Source organism: Equus przewalskii, chromosome 7 (assembly GCF_037783145.1).
Source record: "Equus przewalskii isolate Varuska chromosome 7, EquPr2, whole genome shotgun sequence".
Lineage (NCBI taxonomy): Eukaryota > Metazoa > Chordata > Mammalia > Perissodactyla > Equidae > Equus > Equus przewalskii.
The window spans coordinates 75,635,009-75,656,275 of NC_091837.1; positions in this window are offsets into that span (position 1 = coordinate 75,635,009).

Consider the following 21,267-nt stretch of genomic DNA (forward strand, 5'->3'; position numbering starts at 1 on the left):
CTTGAAAATGAGAACTCGCTCTGTCAAACAGCTCTAAATTATATATATTTGCAGACGTAAACTGAGCACAGGGCATTCCAAGATCCAATAAAAAGGTGGGGATTGAGGGTGGAAAAAAAGATAAACTTTTCCATTATTCTCCTCTTATTTATCAATAAATGACATCTTCCAGCTTTTATCATTGTTTGGGGCATATTTATTTGTGAATAAGGTATCTAGGCACACTTGTGAATCTGAAATGTTCAATCAGATATGCATTTTTAAGTTATAATTCACTCAATACCCAATAGGCACTAAGGGCTGACCACAGACATTGCTCGTTGCTAGATCCTGTGACGGGTACAAATTTATTCAAGAAAGTCAGCAATTTAGTGAACTTTCTCTCTCTTCTGGGAAAAAACAAATCATGCAAATATCTGAATTACAAGACATCATTCCTTCTACAAAATTAATTTTTAATTAATTTAGATTAAATTAGTGGGACATCTTTCTCTTTTCTTTCTGAGCTCTGTCAATTTGAGTCAGGCAGCAGAATCACTAATGGTCATCCCACATGTCTCTATCTTGTCATTTATCAATATTTAAGAGAAACTTGTAAAATAAACTATAACTACCTACAGACTATGCTTTTCTATCTCAAACTCTTTAATAATACACTCCAATACCCTAAAGCTCTCAATTTGTCACATTGATTTTTTTCCCCTAATCCTTATACTTTTTATTTTCTTCTGGAAAATTTAAAATATATACAAAAGTAGAGTGAATATATAATACACCCCCATGTAACTCTCACCTAGTTTCAATCATTAGCAACACTTAGTCAGTCTTGTTTCATCTGAGTCCTCACCGGCCCCTCCCCACTATGCACAGGCTGGATTCTTTTGAGGTCAATCTTAAACATCATATCATTTCTTCAGTAAATATTTCAGTGTTGTCGCATTGACTTTTAAATTTCGTTTACATTTTAATGAATCTCTGATATTTTTAGGCATTAATCAAGCTACTTCACATCCTACAACGTAGGCTGATTTTCGTTCCATCTACACATATGAGTGGTGGAGTTGGCCCATCTATTTTAAACAAATTATCACTGAAATAGTCTATAAGCATCGTCATTTTTAATCATCACGGAGCTTTTGCACAGCTACATATCTGAGTTTACAAGCTCACACTTTGTCAGTCACTTCCACACTATTATTTTGAGCATGTTAGTACTTGCCATTTATTTATTTAGAATATTTTTATATTATAATGAGTTTCTCACATTTGTGTTTTCTTTCGTGCTCCGAGGCAGTTATTGATCTGTGAAAACCTCCTCATTCCCGGGAACAATTATTCCGTTTTACGGGAGAGAGCTATGCCCAATTTATGGGTCTTCTTACCATGTGGCATTTAAGAGACAAAAACATCAGCTTCAGAAGCAATTATCAGGAAAAGCATCCCAATACCCTGGGGATTCTTATGGGGAGGAACAAACTCCTCATGGTGAAAGCAGTAAGAAAGTGAAAATTACATCATGATGTTAAATAGACAAGATGAATTGAAAAGCCAAGCTTCTTTATTCTAAGTGAAGAATTGCACGCCCAAGGCTCTCCTCTATTAGAAAATGAAGTCCTGCATTCGTAGGGCTCAACCAAAGCATAAAAGGGGAAAATAAATTCCCCAGTGCCAATAAAAAGTCACTCTGCGTTAGTCTCTCCTTGCTGCCCAAAGTAAAAGGAAAAGTTTTGAGACATTCAATAATAGGTCAAAATAACATTCTGTGTTCTGCACACCATATTCCCACTCCAGCAAAATGTCTATGGATATTTTTTCTTAATTTCAAAGCCTTTTGATTAAAGAATACCAGAAGGGCACTGACAGAGCAGGCTGTTTCCGTTCTTCTGCGGAAGGTTTCAATGGCCACGGTAAACTCTCTAAATCTATTTACTTCAAGGCTGGAATGAAACAAACATGACAGATGGTTTTAAAAAAAATCAAAGGGGAAGTTCTTGGAACACATCCTTCAAAATAAAATTTTGTTTCTTTTTTTTTTTTTTTTGAGCAGCTGAAATGATTTTTCGGAACATCTGATGAGCAATTTTAATACTTCGACTTTCTCCTCCGTGAAGCGAGCCCATTCATTTGGAGACTTCTGTTCTTTTGTTTTATTTCTGTGAGTGTCTTTCTTTGACAAGACATAAAGTCTGAAAACGACAATATGCTAAATGAATGGACCCATAGTATATTTGGCTACACGAGGGCTGCTGGAGCATGCTTTGGATTTTGACGGGAGAACAGAATGCTTAATGGAAGAAATCTTGAAAAATCAAAAGGGAAAGGTAATGAGCCACCATATTTGTTACTGCTCATGTACAAGGGGCCAAGCAATTTCTCTTCGCCTGTTGCAATGACAATAACTAGAAGGCTAGTCCATTCTCCGGAAGGCTGGAGAGCTTGATGGTTAGGAAAGTGCCAGGAACGTGGGGAGAGGGCAGGTAGGCTTGAGGGAGGATGAGGAGTGGTCCTGGGCAGAGCTTGCTTTCTCCCGGTCATGATCAGAAGAGCAGTGAGTTAACATCCCCAGTATAGTCTCACTTAGGAAGCTGAAATTTAACTTTAGGAAACATGTGAAACCAACCATCAACATTAGCACTGTCTGTCAAAGTAAGTAATGGCCCTTGCTTGGTTTTGGTGTGGACTGGATGAGAGGGAGCGGGAGGAGTCGAATATAACTCCCATTTCTCAGAGTGGTCACTGGGGGTGGTGCCATGAATCCATGGAAGACAGGAGAAAGAGCAGGTTTGGATGCTAACACATTTACTTTCAAAGACATATCTTAAGACACACGAATTTAGAAATCATGCCATGTCTTGACTCATAGCTAGAAACTAGAGTACTTAGACCTCCACAGAAAAGCAGCGGGAGGATATTGTTTTCAAACATGGACTTTGGAGTGAGAGAGACCTGGATTAAAATCGCTGCATCCCCGCCTCCTGGCCATGTGACCAGCAATGACGCAGCACAGCCTTTCTGTGTTCTGATTCCTTGTCGGTCAAACCTTGATCATCGAACCGACTTCTTAGGATGGTAAGAGGCTCAAAAGAGGTAATGTGCAGGGGCCAGCCCGGTGGCATAATGGTTAAGTTTGCGCACTCCAGTTCAAGCCCCTGGGTTTCCCCGTTGGGATCCTGGGTGCATACACACACGCCATTCATCAAGCCGTGCTTCTACAAGGCAGTGTCCCTCATAGAAGAACTAGAAAGACCTACAAGTAGGATATACAACTATGTACCGGGGCTTTGGGGAGGGAAAAAAAAATTAGCTATCACTATATTGAATTTTAAAAAAAAAAGAGGTAATACATAGAATGCCTCTGTCATAGAAATTGGACCTTCATACAGCTACCCCTCCACTCTGGCCCCACAGTACCAGCCAAGCCAAAAGGAGGGCATATTCTCTAAGGGGTATATTCTCTAGGGTCACAAGGATTTACCCTAACCATAACCCCTACCCAAGAAAACAGAGCATTATGCAAAGTCAAGTCAGCCAGTCACAGAAAGACAAATACTGTGTGATTCCATTTATATGAGGTATCTAATGTAGTCGAACTCACAGAAGCAGAAAGCAGAATGGTGGCTACCAGGGCCTGAGTGGAGGGGGAAAGGGGAGTTGCTATTTGATGGGTATAGAGTTTCAGTCACACAAGGTGAAAAAGTTCTAGAGATCCGCCACGTAACAGTAGGCATATAGTTAATACTGTACTGTACACATAAAAAAGCTTAAGAGAGTAGATTTCACATTACATGTTTTTTACCACAATAAAAAAAAAAGAAAGGAAAAAAGAAACAGTACTATCAAACCTCTGCCAGCTCCCCACATGGTCCCAGACTTTGATAGCGTTCCTACAAGGACTGCCCCCAGGAAGCTCACCAGTAGTTATCCTGTTTACGAGCATAAAAAGGTAGTAGTAACAAGACAAGGGCAAAATGATAGGTATTAAATGCTATCCAAATCGTAATGATGGAAAATACTTTTGAGTTACAAGAGAGAACGATCCCTTCCATCAGAGTGGTAAGAAGATGAGAAGGGACAAAAAGTAGGAGATAGCTTTGACCCAAGGCTCTATGCCAGGCCCGAGCCAAAGTGTTTCCAGAAAGTACCATTGAATAAGAAAGGAGAATCCAGGAATAGACCAACACATCCCATCTCTTGGTATAATTCCTGTCCCAAACTTGTTTCATAAACACTTGGTGAATGAATGCAAAATCCAAGTTCATAGAACCACCTGTTACAAGTTTTATTTATTTAGCTGACACAAGTCCATGCCATATTTACAAAGCTTATAATGAAGCCATTTGGTTTGGCAAGGTCATTCAACACTAGTGATGATTTGACCCAGCAATTCCAATTCACAGTGCCTGCCTAAAGAACCCTGCATGGAGCACAAGGGGATATGTACAAGGATGTTCATTACGACATTGTTTGCTGAGGCAATGGCTGAATAAATGGTGGTATGGTTGTACTATGGAATACTACACAGCACTGAAAGAGAATGAGCTAGATCTTTGAAAAACCAGAAGGATAATCTTTGGATTCCTTGTTCTGAGTGCACAATGCCACTTCTTCAGAAGTCTTCCCCAGTCCATTGTGATGGCTAGCACCCTGCACAGAGCCTGTCTCACAGGAAGTCCTAAGTTATTATTTATTAAAATACTGAATGAAGAGCCAGCCCTAGTGGTCTAGTGGTTAAAGTTCCACGCTGTCCGCCTCAGCGGCCCACACCACCCGTCTGTCAGTTACTGTGCTGTAGCAGTGGCCCACATAGAAGAACAAGAAGGACTTACAACTAGGATGTACAACCATGCACTGGGGCTTTGGGGAGAAGAAAAAAAAAGAGGAAGATTGACAACAGATGTTAGCTCACGGCAAATCCTTCCCTGGAAAAAAAAAATACTCAATGAATAATAATAATATAACAATAGCATTTAACTTTTATTGAGAGCTTACCATGTGCCTGTTTCAGGAATTATATATATATTATATAATCCTTGCAATACCCTCATGAGGTATTAAACACTGTTTTTATATATTATAACCTAGAAGGCAGAGGCAAAGAAAGTGCTTGAAAAGAATGGAAATAGAACAAAGCCCACTGACCAGTCCATCTGGGAGGAGACCCCGTAAAGCCGGCCTTTCTAACACTGGGCTTCAGCTGACTCAGCTAATTAGACCTCTACCCTCCTAGAATATATCACTTCCTTTAACAAACCGAAACACAAGAAAAATATTCATTCCTTCTGAGCAAGCTGTTGCCCACTATAATTGTGGCCTGGAGTTTTCTAGTGAAAATAATAATGACACTGATCCAGACAGTCAATTGAATAGCAGAAAACATGCTCTAGTAATAGTGCAAAAATACTCACGGGAGCCCCTAAGTTCTGGGCCCTGGAGGGTACTGTGACTCAGGAGGTGGAAGCACCTGGGAGACCATCCTCCAGAGGAAACGGATAACTCTAACCCTCTGCTGGAAATGACCTAGGCCTGGCCATGACTGTGGGGGATGTTCTGGTCCTTAGTAGAGCCCCAACCCCAGAGGATGCATCTTCCCTTCACCACTGGGATAATAAGGATCATTCTCCACCTGAGAGAAAACCATCTGGTCACTTTGGCCAAGCTTATTTAGACATGGTTTATACTGGAAGAAGCATGTGGCATCAGGAGAAGTGCAAGCAATAACAGAACCAGAAGGCAAGTTGAAGAGCTCTGCAGAGGATGTGGCAGAGGAAAACAATACAGATAGATTGGAGAGATCACTAAGGATATCTGATACTTAATTCAAGAACAAGGTTAAACGTTGAACATGGCCATAAGGACCTTGTAATAGCAAGATGTTGTCTCTCTTCCATCATAATATTTTCCAAGCTTTATCACCTGGGCTAGTAGCCACATGTTCGTAAAACCACCATATATGCTACATCCTTCCACCAGAAATTGATATGCCAAATAATTTCTCCTTGAGGAGCAATTAGGTCATTAGTTTTCTCATTATAGTAATTAGTGTAAAACTGAGAAAATCATCAAGATAATTCAGGGATTTCTGTAAGCACTTTTGGCTACTAGCTAGACATAGCAAGCAAAAACTGTTTCAGATAGAAACTTCTGAGTATTTTCTTGTGTCTTTATTGTTGCTTGGCATTATATATACACACAAGACAAAGGTAACTGGATAGTTAAGATTCAGATTCTGAAATCTGGGGTCTTTTCCTCTCTTCCTCTGATAAATTTTTTTTCAGCTTTATTGGGGTATATTTGATGGATAGAAATTGTCTCATAAATTAGGTATATTAAAATAGTGTTTGCTTATTAATGATTTTTAAATTTTGTCTGGCTATAAAGTAATAGTAATTTTCAATTTTTTGTGTCACACCCTGATTAAGTCAATTACTTAAAGAGCTATCTTGAAACTCTCAAAACTATTGTTTTCCTTCATTTTAGGTAGTTTTCTTCAATCTGCTTAACACTTTAGTAGAAGGAGTCCAGAGTTTCGCCAGGGAGTGTCAGAGATTCAAAAGGACAATGTCAGAGTGTGATCACTTGAGATGAACCATCACAATGTCAAGGATCCTTTACAGCAGACTCCAAGATTTAAACGAATGGAAAGCAAAGTCCTTGACATGTTATTCTTTCCATGGCAAGCTTAGCACTGCATTTCACTGATTCTTTCAACAAATTGAAAAGATGCTCAAATATATTGAGCATCTTCTATACGTAAGACCTCTGCTTGACACTTTGGGGTGGGAGGGTGAGGAGGAGGCAGAAGACAAAATTAAAGAAGACACAGAGCCTGACATTCAGGAATTTACACTCTAATAAGGGATGTAAGTCCAATATAAAAATATAATGAAGGAAGAAAGTGAGAGAGAGCAATATGGCTGTGGCATTTATGGAAAGGAAAGATGACTTTCCGGTGTTGGGAGTCAAACCTGGGATTTCTTAGAAGATATTGGTTTGAATGAAGCTTTGAAATCTAAGTGGAACTTTGGTAAGCTGAGTGAGGAACAGAAGGGAATCAATTCCATAGAGAAAATCCAACATGAACAGAAGCTTACGTGAGGAAAAGCAGGGTCATGGCAAGCACCACAGAAAGTTCCAACTCAAAAGTCTCTTATTAACTCTTCATCTCTTTGAAACCAATATCTCTCTGAAAGACCCAAAAATGTTATCTTTTGCATTAGTTGTTAGACTATCCATTTATTGATTCCTTCTCGGTGATCAAAATGAAATCACGAGGCCCTAGATACACCCCAGTCAGTTCTCTTCTGATTGCTGTTCCCTTGGGCTTTCCTTCACAAAATAAAGCTAAGTGCATTTGAGTTTCTAGGATCTTCTTCATATCCTTTTGAAAATGCAGAGTAAATATTATGTTGGCTCCTTTCTGCAGTCAATTAATGTATCCTTCTTGCCAATGTCATAAATATAACTTTTTTCAGCTGATGCTCCCCTTATTGCATACACATGCTATTGATAATTACTTGTTTTTGAGTTCTTAACCACTTGTGCATGGAAATACATCTGAGGTTTAAATGCTAAGACTATTACATTACTAAATGTCTTATTTTATAAGTGAATAGGCCATCACATACCCTGTTCTATGTGCTAAAATTGTACTCACTAAAGGAATCCAGTTACCCTACTGAAATCCTAGAACCATCAGGCGTTCTTGTAAGAAAGTTAATACAACAGCCTCCATGCCTTCTCTGTAATCAATTTCCTGCAGCTTCTGTATGATGGCAGCTTAGGAAATTCTCTGGTTTTATTTTCTACGCTTAGATAAAACAACGAAGATTCAATTAAAGATGCTCAATCTTGAAAATGAATTTGAGGGAGGTCCTGTTTGGGCCTAGAGTAAACAATTATGGCATTCTTCCATGGAACTCTGAGGGGTAATGGGAGCAGGGAGGACCAGAACAAGCAATGGAATGAATCATTGCAGAGACATAAGGTTCCCATATTAAAACATCTATGCCTTTCTCTTCCCCTTTTTACTGCAATGCATGGTGGACTGTTTGTCTTGGTATATATAGCTCAGGGATGAATTTTCTGCTAGACCCCCAAGCAAAGTGGAAAATACAGTTGGTTTTTTAAGTGTGAATATTTGGTCTTTAAAAAGAGCACTTGAGATTGAGAGCTCAAGGGGCTGTTATTCTATAAATTTGGGGTAACCTTTGAGAACATCTCTGCTGCCTCCTCTGCTGGGCTCAGCGCACAGAGCCCTTGACTTTAAAACAGGGTGGTGGGTGTTTCCATCTGCCATCACCCTGTAGCAAACGCTCCAATTGGCACGCATGCCCAATTGTGTTATTAAATGTGTTACAGTTACAGCTAAAATAAATTGCCCAGCATAAAAATTAAAATAATAATAATAATCATTTCTACCCATTCCAGGATTCTGACTCCTTGCACTTTTAATAAGCCGATGTGCCCATGTCTTAAACCTGAATTCTGTCAGACTATTTTCAGACTCGCATTACCTAACAGGCGTTTATTGGCAGACATGTTGTCTATTTATTTGGCCTCATCTTTATAACAATAGTACTCAGCTTTATGAATAAGGGATGGCCAATGGATCAAGCCCCGGGAACTAAACTCAAACCTCTTTAATTTAGACTTATTAGGAGGGCTGAATGAGCTTTTTTAAAGTATGAATTATAAAAATTTAAAGGAATTAACTAACTGCAATTATATTAATTTTAGCTGCAATAAATTTTACCAAGTAAGGGTCCTCTGACAATAAGTACATTTTTGCATTAAGCATAATTTTCCCATTAGCTGTTTAAATGCAAGGATACTCCTAGATGACTGCCTCATTATTACTCTTAAGTACGCTCAGTCCTGTAGTCAAACCAGTTGCCACTGTTCATTTGCCTTACTGTAGACTCCTTGTACATTGATCAGGCAAAGTGACTACTAGGCATGCGCCTGTCTAAATTATTGACATTTATTTAATTTGCTTTGGCTCAGAAAGGTGTTTTGAAGCACTTAACCATACAACTTCCCTTACCCTGGAAAATGCACATCAGTTACTTTAACCCAGCGCTGTCCAACAGAAATAAAACGAGTGACCCACGTTATTTTAAATGTTCTAACAGCCTCATTGAAAAAAGTAAACAGGTAAAATTGACTTTAATAATATATTTTATCTAACCCACCATATCCAAAATATTCTAATTTCAACATATAATCAATATAAACATTATTGAGATATTTTATGTCATTTTCGCTGTATGAAGGCTTCAAAAACCCACTGTGCATTCATCACTCACAGCACATCTTTGCTTGGACCAGACACATATTAAGTGCTCAGCAGTCACAGCCAGCTGGTGGCTACTGTATGAGACAGCACAGTTCTAAACAATAACATACTTATCAAAGCTTTTCCATAAAACTACTTGTATATGTATTTATAGCTTTGAACTTAAAATTCTAGAATTACCGTTCAAAGAAACCAAAACAGGAAAATAATAAAGGAAGAAAGAAATGGGTTTGGCCCAAATTTCTTAACCTGACCTACAGGGGCTTCATGACCTGGTCTGTACCCTCTCTGCAACGTCATCTCATCTCTCTCCCTCCCCTCCACATTCCTTGAACTTGAGACTCAGGCCAAACAGCAATTCTTTTAGTCTCCAAAAGCCACGTGCTCTCCTGCCTGTCTCACCACTTGATATTTTCTCTGCCTCAATAACTCTTTCCTCTCCTCTCTGCCTTGCTGGGGCTTCAGCTCTCAGCGTGGAAGCTCTCTCAGAACTGCCTGGACCAAATGTGCAACTGAAGCTACCACGAGTCCTTGCACTTCTCCTTCCACGTGGCACTTACACATTTAAGCGTGTGCATGTTTATGGCTTTTTAAACTGTCTTCCCTTCTAGACTTTGGGCTCCACAATGGCAACGACCATACCGTTTTGTTTTTTTAATCCTTGCCTTCCGGTTCCTAGCACACTGTTGGCTCATTAAAAGTGCTTACTAAATTTTGTTCAATGAATAAAGAATGAATTGAAAGCGAAGGAAGAAACAAATACTGGAACTCAAAATAACCGTCTCCTCTCCTGTTCCCAACCTCTGATTAGGGGGTGAAAAGTTGATTACTATGTTATGCTGGACGTGGTCTGGTGATCCCGCTACCTCCTAACACACTTTGGTTACGTGAACTGCTTGGTTTCACCTGCATCCTGCTCTTACATAGCCCTGTTTGACTCTGCAGCCTTCTAGTCCTACACTGGATAGATGATCAGTTCTTCTAGAGCTAGGCAAGAGGACAGACACATTCGAACTTACTAGATATTAGACTCCTTGGGATTCTTTAGAAGGAAAGTGTCTATATCTTTTCAACTCCCCACTTCCTGGGGATATTTAAAATGTAATGCAATGAAAAGCAACATATCTTGAGTTTTATTTTTTGTGGTTGAAGGTCTCCACTTTGTATTCCTGTACCTGTCTCATCCCCACCAATTATAGGAATCTCCACTGTATTAATCTAATCACTAAGTTTCCTCTTCCCCAAATGCCTCCCAAGCTTTCCTGCTTCCATGCCTTGGCTCCTCAGGCATCCTCCTCCTGGAAGGATTTTCCCCAACATCACCTGTTATATCCTTCTCAGTCGATGCCAGCCAAGGACCACATCTTCTAAGAAATCTTTTCTACTTTCCCCAATTAAAAGCTACTCCTTCCGCTTCCAAACTCCCTCTTGGATTCTATGTCATTATAGAGACTGTGATCCCATTCTGATTTGGCTTATGTAACTGATTCACTTTGTTATCTTCCATGCTGGACTTCTTGGGAATGAGGCTGTGATATTTGCTCTGTCACATGTCCTCATAGCACCCAGCACACTGTCTTATCCACAACAGTTGCTCAACAAACCTTTGCTGAAGAAACAGGAACATCAAAGTGTCTCTAAGTCCAGAAAATAGACCCATGTATTATTATAAAAATCTTCAAGATTTTTCTAGCAGTAACCAGAAGCTAATCCTAAACCTAAACCTTAGGTGGCACAGCAGTTAAGTTCACACGTTTCGCTTCGGTGGCCCGGGGTTCACTGGTTCAGATCCCGGGTACGGACATGGCACCGCTTGGCAAAAGCCATGCTGTGGTAGGCATCCCACATATAAAGTAGAGGAAGATGGGCACGGATGTTAGCTCAGGGCCAGTCTTCCTCAGCAAAAAGAGGAGGATTGGCAGCAGATGTTAGCTCAGGGCTAATCTTCCTCAAAAAAGAAAAAAAAAAAAATACCTGACTATAACCCCAGCATACACACAGACCGGTAAATTGTGTTTTCCAAAAGATAGATTTTTTTTCCCATCCGTTACTACCTGAATGAGCTCCATAATAAATATGTGGCTATTTAAGTTCTGCCACTGAATAGCTGCATGACCTTGGATCAGATACAAACCCGCCTTGGGACTCAGTTTCCTAATTTGTCAAATCAAAGAATTGGATTAACTGATCTCTACCCTCTTTCTGCTTGAAAAATCTAATGGGTTTTTTTTTTTAGGGCTCTCCTTTCTTGCCTCGGTTAAGATAGGAGGGGTGAATATAATTCAGCAGTTCAGTATAAATGCAATACCCAGCGAGGCTAAAGAAAAATAAGCATCCAAATTCACCACCAGTTTCAGGCATTCACAGAAGCAAGCAGCAATCTTTATCATGAAATGTAGGCATAAACCTGATTTCTCTGTAGATTTATCTGGGCAAAGTTTTCACGTTAAAATATATGAGTACAATGTCAAGATTTTGAAGGTCAAAGAGATTCTCGGTTGGTTGCCTATTGATTCATCTTACACTATTCCACTCAAGATATGGCTTCCTCATGCATTAGGAGAATTCCTCCTTACATGAACCTCTCCATCACGGTATCTTTGGGAAAAACCAGAATGTAGTGAGGATGGTAATGTGTTCAATAGGGCATTGTAAAAAGATTAGAACCAAAAGATCTAAGTTTTGGTTCATCTTGACTGTTTTTTCTTTTTTCGAGGTGAGATGTGCTGTGTGGTTGCTGCTGGTTTTTTAAACAAATCTAATCTGAATGCCTCTCGTTTGTAACTGAAGGTTATTTGATATTCACTATACACCTTGTGCAAACAATACGCAAGGCAGAGCCCTTGTTCTTTTGGACTCAGAGAGAATTGAAGGAGCAGAGGAGGAGATAGGATCGACATTATGTAAATAAAATGATCTCTAATGAAAACATTTTCCTTGAGGCGTGAGCAAGTGCACTAACTACCGATTTTCTGATGCAGCAATCAATTGCTTTCCAGCCCTAAAACCTGCTGGTAACAGCCTTGTAAAGACTCCCGGATTTAGGATTTAACAATTCCTCCTCCCTTTCTTTGACCTCACAGGACTGATTGCAAGTTGTGTCCTAAACCCCTGTTATGAGGGGCCCTGGATCTACTGTGTGGGCCCCTAGCCACAGCCAGAAGACAGGCCCTTCTTATTCTGCCCATTACTTCACTTTTATTTTTATCAGAAAGATGAAGAGGCTTTTTGCCTTCTTTCTCAACACGGTCCCTGCTGGTCAAATATTGCTCATGTGTGGACCTTGTCAAAACCTTCGGGGATTATCATTATTATCAGTCATGATGTTAATGGGCTGTCATCGTTGGCTGAAGTTGACTTATTCTAGATGCTTTGTTTACTCAGCTAACAAAAAGGCAGCTTGGAATTAAAAAAGGAAATGTGCCAAGCAATTAATCCATAACTCGGCTGGAATGCTTTGGGGATTTTCTAACATTTCTTTTATTGAATTTTTGTTTTAAGTGCAGTATCCTTTTTTCCTCTGAAATTTCATTCTGGAGTTTTTTTATTACATGCCATTTCTGCAGGAGGCACATTGAGCCATTGGGACCTTCTGGGTAAATACCACGTGTTTTAAAATATTTATCAATAATGAGGCTACTTTCTCACACATTCCCTGAAAATGCCAGGCTGTGAAGCCAATTCATTGCGCAGGTTTTAAAATGATACCAAAATGCTCATGCCATAAACACTTTTGTTATATGGCACCTTTCTTTTGAAGAGCATACCAAAATAACAACCAAAAGAAAAGAAAACACAACACCACAGTTAGAAGGATAAAATACAGCTAAATCTGTAGACTATAAATATAGGAATTCTTTAAATATTAGCAGTCTAACACACAGTATGGCAATCTCTCTATAGACAAATAGTAGTAGTCATCTATTAAGCATGTGTCCTAGTTACACTTCTTAATTTTTTTTCTCAGAAGTCCTCCTAGTCCTTCTGTGCTGGATGCCACCACAGCACAGCTTGATGAGCAGTGTGTAGGTCCACACCCAGGATCCGAACTGGCTAACCCCAGGGCCACCGAAGCAGAGCACCCAAACTTAACCACTGGGCCACAGGGCTAGGGGCTCTACACATCTTAATTTTCTTAAGACAATGTCAGCTCTATCTTTTGGCTTAGTTGATTGATTGCCAAAACTTATGAATCTTTCCTTAAAATCTCACTGCATGATTTTTCCAGAGGCTATTATCTTGAATTCTTTGCTGTCCAAAGAATTGTATCAAAAGCTTGGTTGTGAAAAATAGTACTTGCAGTGTATTGCCTGAAAAGCGTATATTCTATCAATTTCTCTAGATAGTTTAAATTTGCCCTTAGTTCAAACCAAACCATCAGTAAACTGCATATTTGGGTTGCATCAATTTGCATCTTAAAATAGTTTTTATTAAATTTTGCTTTGATGTACAAATAGAATCGTCAATGACACAATGGAACAATAGAACAAAACACTGCTGTATTTACCGTATTTACTGAGATTAGTGTGGAAGATGTTATCCTACCACACTGTGTCTTCAGGTCTCAGAAATGTTGTACTTCTGGTCAGCTGTCTTCTGTTTTATATTTTTGTTGGGTTTTTAATTTTTTTTTTTATTTTTTACCTTAGGAACACTATGTCACTTTTAAGTGACCATTTTCCTTCTTCTAACTGATCATATTTCTTCTGGGCTTTGAATGTTAGGATTTTCAGAGCCCCAAAAGGTGGCTCAATTCTCACAAATACACAAGTTGCACTATAATCATGTCATGGATTTTGTACACTAACTCTCCCCTTCGATTTATTTTATTTTGTTTTCATATTGTCCCTTTGCCCTGATGTTCTCATTTATTTATATGTTTTGTTTTGTTTTGTTTTTTGCTGAGGAAGATTAGCCCTGAGCTAACATCTGTTGCCAATCTTCCTCTTTTTTTTGCTTGAGGAAGATTGGCCCTGAGCTAACATCTATGCCAGTTTTCCTCCACTTTACATTGTGGGTGACTGCCACAGCGTGGCTGACAAGTGGTGTAGGTCCATGGCCAGGATCCAAGTGCACGAACCCAGGCCACCAAAGCAGAGTGTGCCCAGCTTAACCACTACGCCACAGGGCTGGCCCCTATTTATCCTTGCATCTTTATAAGTCATCTTATGCGTGTTCTTCTTAGTCATCTTAAATCAATTTCAGGGGCAAGATGGACCATACATCCGTCTATAACACTGGTCCTATGATAAGTCAGAACCAGACACGCTATAGGTCCAATGACTCAGTAAAAATTAGAATAGAGAAGAAAATAAAAGTCCAAGAATTAGAAACAAGCTAATAGAATGAACCCTGAAGACTGACAGAGCCCATTCCTTGGTCTGAGGCTTAAAATGTGTAGAGCCTGAGGCTCTGGGCTCGTCCCACATGGTCACTCTGGGGACTACAGAGACCACTGGACTCCACGTGCATGTCCAGGACAAGCTAGAGAGGCTGAGTGTTGGGCAGGGGCTCAGGGATAGTGGGGAGAGGAGCATCCTGCATACCTGCATTCACTTACTGGAGTCCTGATCTTGTATGTGTCCTCTGTACTGCTTGTTTGCTGGTTCAGAAGTAAAGCCACCTCAAGTCCGAATCCTCATCCTTTCTGCTCTAGCTCAGAGCCTGCGGCAGACATTACCAGTGCCCCACTCATATCCCTTAGCCAGTGCCTGTCGCCCCTGCAACTCCACCTGAGGGCTTTCTCTCAGATGCACCTGGGCCTGGCCAGAAGCACTGGGCCTGGAAACTTTCTTCTTTCCTTTTCTGTAACTCACAAAGCATACTTGATGATAATAGCTATCTTTTTCTTCACAAATACTCTTCACATATGTTTATGTTTCAAATTGGGTGTCATGAATGTTTTTTATAAAATAGTGCATGGTCATTATGAATAATTTCAGGAATTTAAAATTATGAAATATAATCTATCACATAGGTATTACCATTTTTAATATTTAGATGTACATGATATAACATTTTTCTCTTTGCATATACAAACTTTCATGTCTTTTTTGTGTTTATTCATTTTATTTTATTTTTTAAACCACTTTATTAAAAACTTAACATCTTGATATAAAGATGGATTCTTACTACCTATACAAACTGCTTCATAAGGTATCTTTTTACTCTATGGACATCTCTCCATTTGATTCAAGCTAGATCTACCTGAGCATTACAAAGGCTGCATGGATATAACATAATACTTTATGTCGATTCCTTATTGTTAGTCATTTGGGTTTATATTCCCTGCAATTAAAATTCTTGCCTTTATTTCATACATTTTATTATTTTCATAGGACACAATTTTGTAATTTAAATGAGTAGATGAAAGAGTACCTTTGACTGATTATCATTCAGAATGATTGCACAATTTACATTTCTAAGATGGAGTAGGAAATTGTTTATTTTCTGACACCTTCACCGTTAATAGGATTGATTTTTTTTTCCATCTTGTACTATCTGATATCTCAAATTTTATTTCATATTTCTTCATTAATGTGGGGGGCCTTTAGTGTAAATTTCCCATTTATATCCTTTTCTCCATGTTCTTATGAGAGTATTTGTCTTTTTCTTGACTTGACAGGCTTCAAGATAATTTAGAGATAAAGATCCCTTTGACATGTATGCTTCAAATATATTTCTTATCTTGTCCTTTTTTGTCTATAAATGATATTTTTGATCATATATGATTTTGTTTCTTGTATTTTAGCTCTGTTTTGTTTTAACTTTATGTGGTCTAACATCAATCTTTTCTTTCTAGGATTTTAGCCTGGATATCAGGTGTAGAAAGACCTTTCCCACCTCGATATTACAAAAATATTACCTTGAATTTTATTCTAGTTATGTTATGGTTTTATTTTTTACATTGAAAATCTTTAATCTAAAATCAGAATTTAATATAGGTAAAATATGTGAACTAGAAATTTAACCTTTTTAAGATAATTTAATTTTAATAAGGTGAAATTTTAGTAATTTTAATAATTTTATAATTGGCCTATTGTTTCAATGTGAGTTGCTAATATTATTTCCCCATTTATTTGAAATATCATCTTTATGATATAATAACTTTTATATATAATTTAGTCTGTTTCTGTACTATTTGTTATGTTTTATTAAACATAGACCTTAATAGCTTTATTCCTCACTCCACTTTCACTTCATCTTAAAATCACCCCCTGCACTTAAATCATTGGATTGATTTTTAAAGAATATTCTCACCTGAAGAATTCTTACTTCTCATCTGTTACACGCATTTCTTTTGATTAAAACTAGTCCAGCACCATATCATCTTAGTTTTAATGAGGCAAATATGAAGTATCCCCTGTTGAGTTCAAGTAAAGGCATCAAATCATAATTTTTTTGTTTTTTATTTTCTTTTGGTGAGGAAAATTGTCCCTGAGCTAACATCTGTGCCAGTCTTCCTCTATTTTGTATGAGGGATGCTGCCACAGCATGGCTTGATGAGTGGTGCGTAGGTCCACACCCGGGATCCGAACCCACAAACCCTGGGCATAGGAACTTAACCACTACGCCACTGGGCTGGTCTCTCAAATCATAATGTTTTTGATCAAATATAATGTAGTCATTATTTTCCAAGCCTTTCCTTGTTTGGTTTGCAACAGTTTCTTGTATCTGAACTCTTTCTTTCAGTTTTCCTTTCCCTCCTTTTTCCTGCTCATCTGCTTGAGTCCAAACCTCCCACACACATCTGCATTCTCATTACTTTCCTCTTTTTCTACGTGTTTCCCCCTCCACCACTCCTCTTCCACAACCCAAGGGCACGGCTCTTGTTGAAAACTAACAGTGAAAGAGACATTTAAGAAAGGCGCAGACTCACTTCACATACGTCAGAAGCAGAAGGAACCCTAGGAAATACCCAGCTCTGTTCTCCTGTTTTATGAATGAGTTCCAGCTATAACAAAATCCTGCCCCCTCTGACCTCACAGGTGCTGGAAGCCACATCTCCTTGCTCGCAGACCTGGACTCCGAGTCCAGTTTCCACTGTCTCTCCATTGAGAGGTAGGATGATTGGCATTACCATCCCTGGAAACAAACTTGCCAAAGCCCTTCATAGGCAAGAACATGATGTCTCTTTATTTTGGACCTTGAAGGCCAATGAGCAATAGAATCAATACGTAACTGTATTTAAGGAGCCGGAATTCGTCTGTTAGATTCCCTTCACACAGTCAACTTAGCAAGTGTCCCTCATAGATGGAAGAAACAGCAGGACTAGCCCTTAAACTAGAGAGTTAGAGACAGACACTTGTGTAACTGCAAGATATAGTTACAACAACATTAGCTAACATTTGTGGAATACATTATGTGTCAGGTGCGTTCCATGCATTATCTCATTTAATTCTCCCAACAGCTCTGTGTAGCAGGGTCCTACTAGCTTCATTTCACAAGAAGGAAGGGACAGCTCAGGCAGGTGTAGAAATTTGCCAAACATCCCTTGAGGAGAGAGCAGCAGAGCTGGCCTTTGGTCCCAGGCAGTAGGACTGCTAACCACTCCCTACACTGCCTCAGAGATATGGCAGGATGGTCAAGCCTTCAAGCTTTGGCATCAGCCTGCCTGGGTCCAAATCTCAACTTTACTACTTACTAACCATGTAAACATAGGTACATGTCTCGATCTTGCTAAACCCCAGTTTCCCCATCTGTAAAAGGGGATAATGCATATCCCTCCCTCATATGACAGGCATGAGAATTAAACGAGATAAAGAAGCACAGCTCCTTGTGTCTGCCAAGCAATGGAAAAATATGGGCCATATAGGACAGTGTTTCTGACTATCAGATGCCAGCAGACCAAGAGCAGCAAGACCCTCCCTAAAAGCACAGCTCCACTGGTTTTTCTCACCCTGGCAAGCACCAGGCCGAACTGAAAGTGACCTGCCATAGAAGCCACACTCCCACGTGTCCTGCTAGAAGAATGAAGACTGTCGGGGATTTAGCATAACTGTGAGATCCACGGGCAGTTTTGTTGGCTGTGATGGCAGATTTGGCATCTTGAAGAAGCACTCAGGTGAACCCCCAAGAACAGTGAAGAATTGTCAAGCCCTGAGCAAAAGTCATTTTTTCTGACTTAGAGTCTGCAGAGGGAAAAAAAAGTGATAAGCCGAATCTCCTTGACGAGGCCTCTGGGCCCTCCTGGCACTGAGAAGAACTCAGAAGGAGTCTTCAGGCCAATCGCCACAATTTTCTGAGCTGTCTGTTGCTGATTGCCCAGGTAGTTTGAATTTGCATCATTAACGCTCCCCAAGATACATTGTCATCTTAGAATGCAGAGAGAAGAAATCATACATGTGCATTCTAACAATACAATCATGGAAGCAATTTATTTTGAACATTACTTTGGAGTGAGGCCTTTATGCAACCAGAGATTTAATAAATACATGGATATGAGACTGCATTTTTCACTTAGGTTCATCAAACACAGAGAGATTTCCCATTATGGAGAGAGAGAGTTTGGAATCAGGCGGAGGTTTTCCTTGCAGAGATTAAAAAGACAGATGGCAAGGTGCTGTGCTCAGGGAAAAGGCTTTCATAATCAGAGAATTAGAATTTACTCCTCAATCTGGCATTTAAGTTCAGCCTCTATGCACAGGGTCAACTCATATGCTACCAAAAGATTTCATTATTTCAATTTCCTGTGGACCCTCAAGCCCAACTTTACCAATTCTGTGAGTCTCAGGGTAGACCCACTTCAGGAAATTAAAATATCTATTTCAATGGTGTCTAATTCCACTGCATAGATGTATGCTTATGGGTATAGAGACAGTCAATAAGTGGCACTTGCATCACAATGATTGATTTAGCCTTTGAGTTTTACAAACATTACTACATTTAACCAATTTGACAGCCTTTTGGGGTGTGTCATCCAGATGTCGGCTGGTCACTTGTCCACTTGTGCTGCTCTGTTTTAGCCCTAAGACAATCTGGACACAAAACCAGCTCTTTCATGGTTTCCACAAAACGCTCAATCACATCAAGTATTCTATAGTTTTATTTTTGTACTTATTTAAGAATCACAAGATCTTGGCAAGGAATCACAACCCACAATGTTGTCATTTATAAAAATCAGGGAGGTTGACATGCCTCCTTCCCGGGTTGGCAGAATGTTCTCAGGATTCATTTGGTTTGATCAACAGAAATAATAGATTCTCTGAAAATGTGTCTTATCATTTGAAGACCATCATTTCCATTTTAAGAAACACATGCATTAATGAAGCTAAATCACAAGAAAAATCCCCATTTGGAAGCAAGTAGCATTTTGCGGTTGCAACGGTCAGTTCATTGAGAACCACTGCATACCAGGCTCTGCGGGACTGGGGAAAGAGACAGTCCTTGGCCACAAGAAGCTCAAAGTCCACTTGGGGAGATATCATAAACATGTTCAAAGTGTTCAGGAGTTCAACAACAATACAACAAGTTTACCGCAAGGTGGGACACATGGATGCGCTGAAAGATTGTTATCAGAGCTGAAAAATCCTAAGAGGAGTTCAGACTGCAGGGAGGAATGAGTCAGTGTTGCAGGTAACTGGAGTTAGGATGGGAAAAAAAGAAGGGAAGGAGGGGAGGCAGCCTATCTGGGCAGAGAGTGGTCAGGCAAACATGCTGTTCATCTCAGGGACAAGAAAAGAGGGAAATCTCGAGAGCCTTGGCAAAGTCAAGGAAAAATAAACCAGGAGATTCATCATTAACTCTCCTCCAAGCTCTTCCAGAGCCCAGAGTCAGATTCTGAATCCCATGCAAATTGACTTATAGATCTGAGGTAAGTCATCAAGGGGTATCTTGTCCATATTCTCTCACACCGGGTCTCCCCTGCTCAGCCATGCTCTTTGGTAAATGGTTCAGAGGTGACAAGGGCACTGGAGGAGGTTGTCTCTGGCTCTAGCTAACGAATCCAGCCTTCACATCTGGATGGCACCAGAAGGAGTTAAAGATTGTAAAGAGCTTTGAAAAATGACCATATCATGTGCTCACACAGTCAGTCAGTCAAAAAAATGTATCTTGGGCACATACTTTGTACCAAACTCCTGTAATAATACTAAATAGCAACTTAATATGCTAATATGTCTTTCAGATTCTGTAATGAGGAGTGGAAAGAATTGTGGCTTCTCCGCACATGGTCAACTCTTCTCAACAACAACAAAAAGATATTTAAGGCACTTGTAGGTTGAATTGTGTCCCCCAAAAAGCTATGTTGAAACCTTAACACCCCTGTCTTAGTCTGTTTGGGCTGCTATAATAGAATACCATGTACTGGATGGCTTATAAACAACAGAAATTTGTTCCTCACTGTTTTGAAGGCTAAGTCCAAGATCAAGGTGTAGCAGATTTGGTGTCTGGTGAGAACCAGCTTCCTGATTCTTAGATAGCTGTCTTTTCACTGTGTCCTCACATGGTGGAAGAGGTGAGAGAACTCTCCAGGGTGTCTTTCATAAGGGCACTAATCCCATTTATGAGGCCTCCACCTTCATGACCTAATCACCTCCCAAAGGCCCTCCTCAAATATTAGGATAAGGTTTCCACATATGAATGAGGCTGGGAAGAGGAAGGCACAAATATTCGGTCTATAGCACTCTAGTACCTCAGAATGTGACCACGTTTGGAAATAGAGTTTTTAGAGAGGTAATAAAGTTAAGATGAGGTCATTAGGGTGGGCTCTCATCCAACATGACTAGTGTCCTTATAAAAAGGAGAAATTTGGGCACAAAGACAGACATGCAGGGAGAGAAAACAATGTGAAGACAGACAAGAAGAAGACAGCCATGTAACTGGAGTAATGCATCTACAAGCCAAAGAATGGCTGAGGCTACCGGAGGCGGGGAGAGGCCTGCCACAGATCCTTACCTACCTCCTTCAGAGAGATCCTGGTCCTGCCAAGCCCTTGATTTTGGACTTCTGGCCCCCAGGACAATAATTTTCTG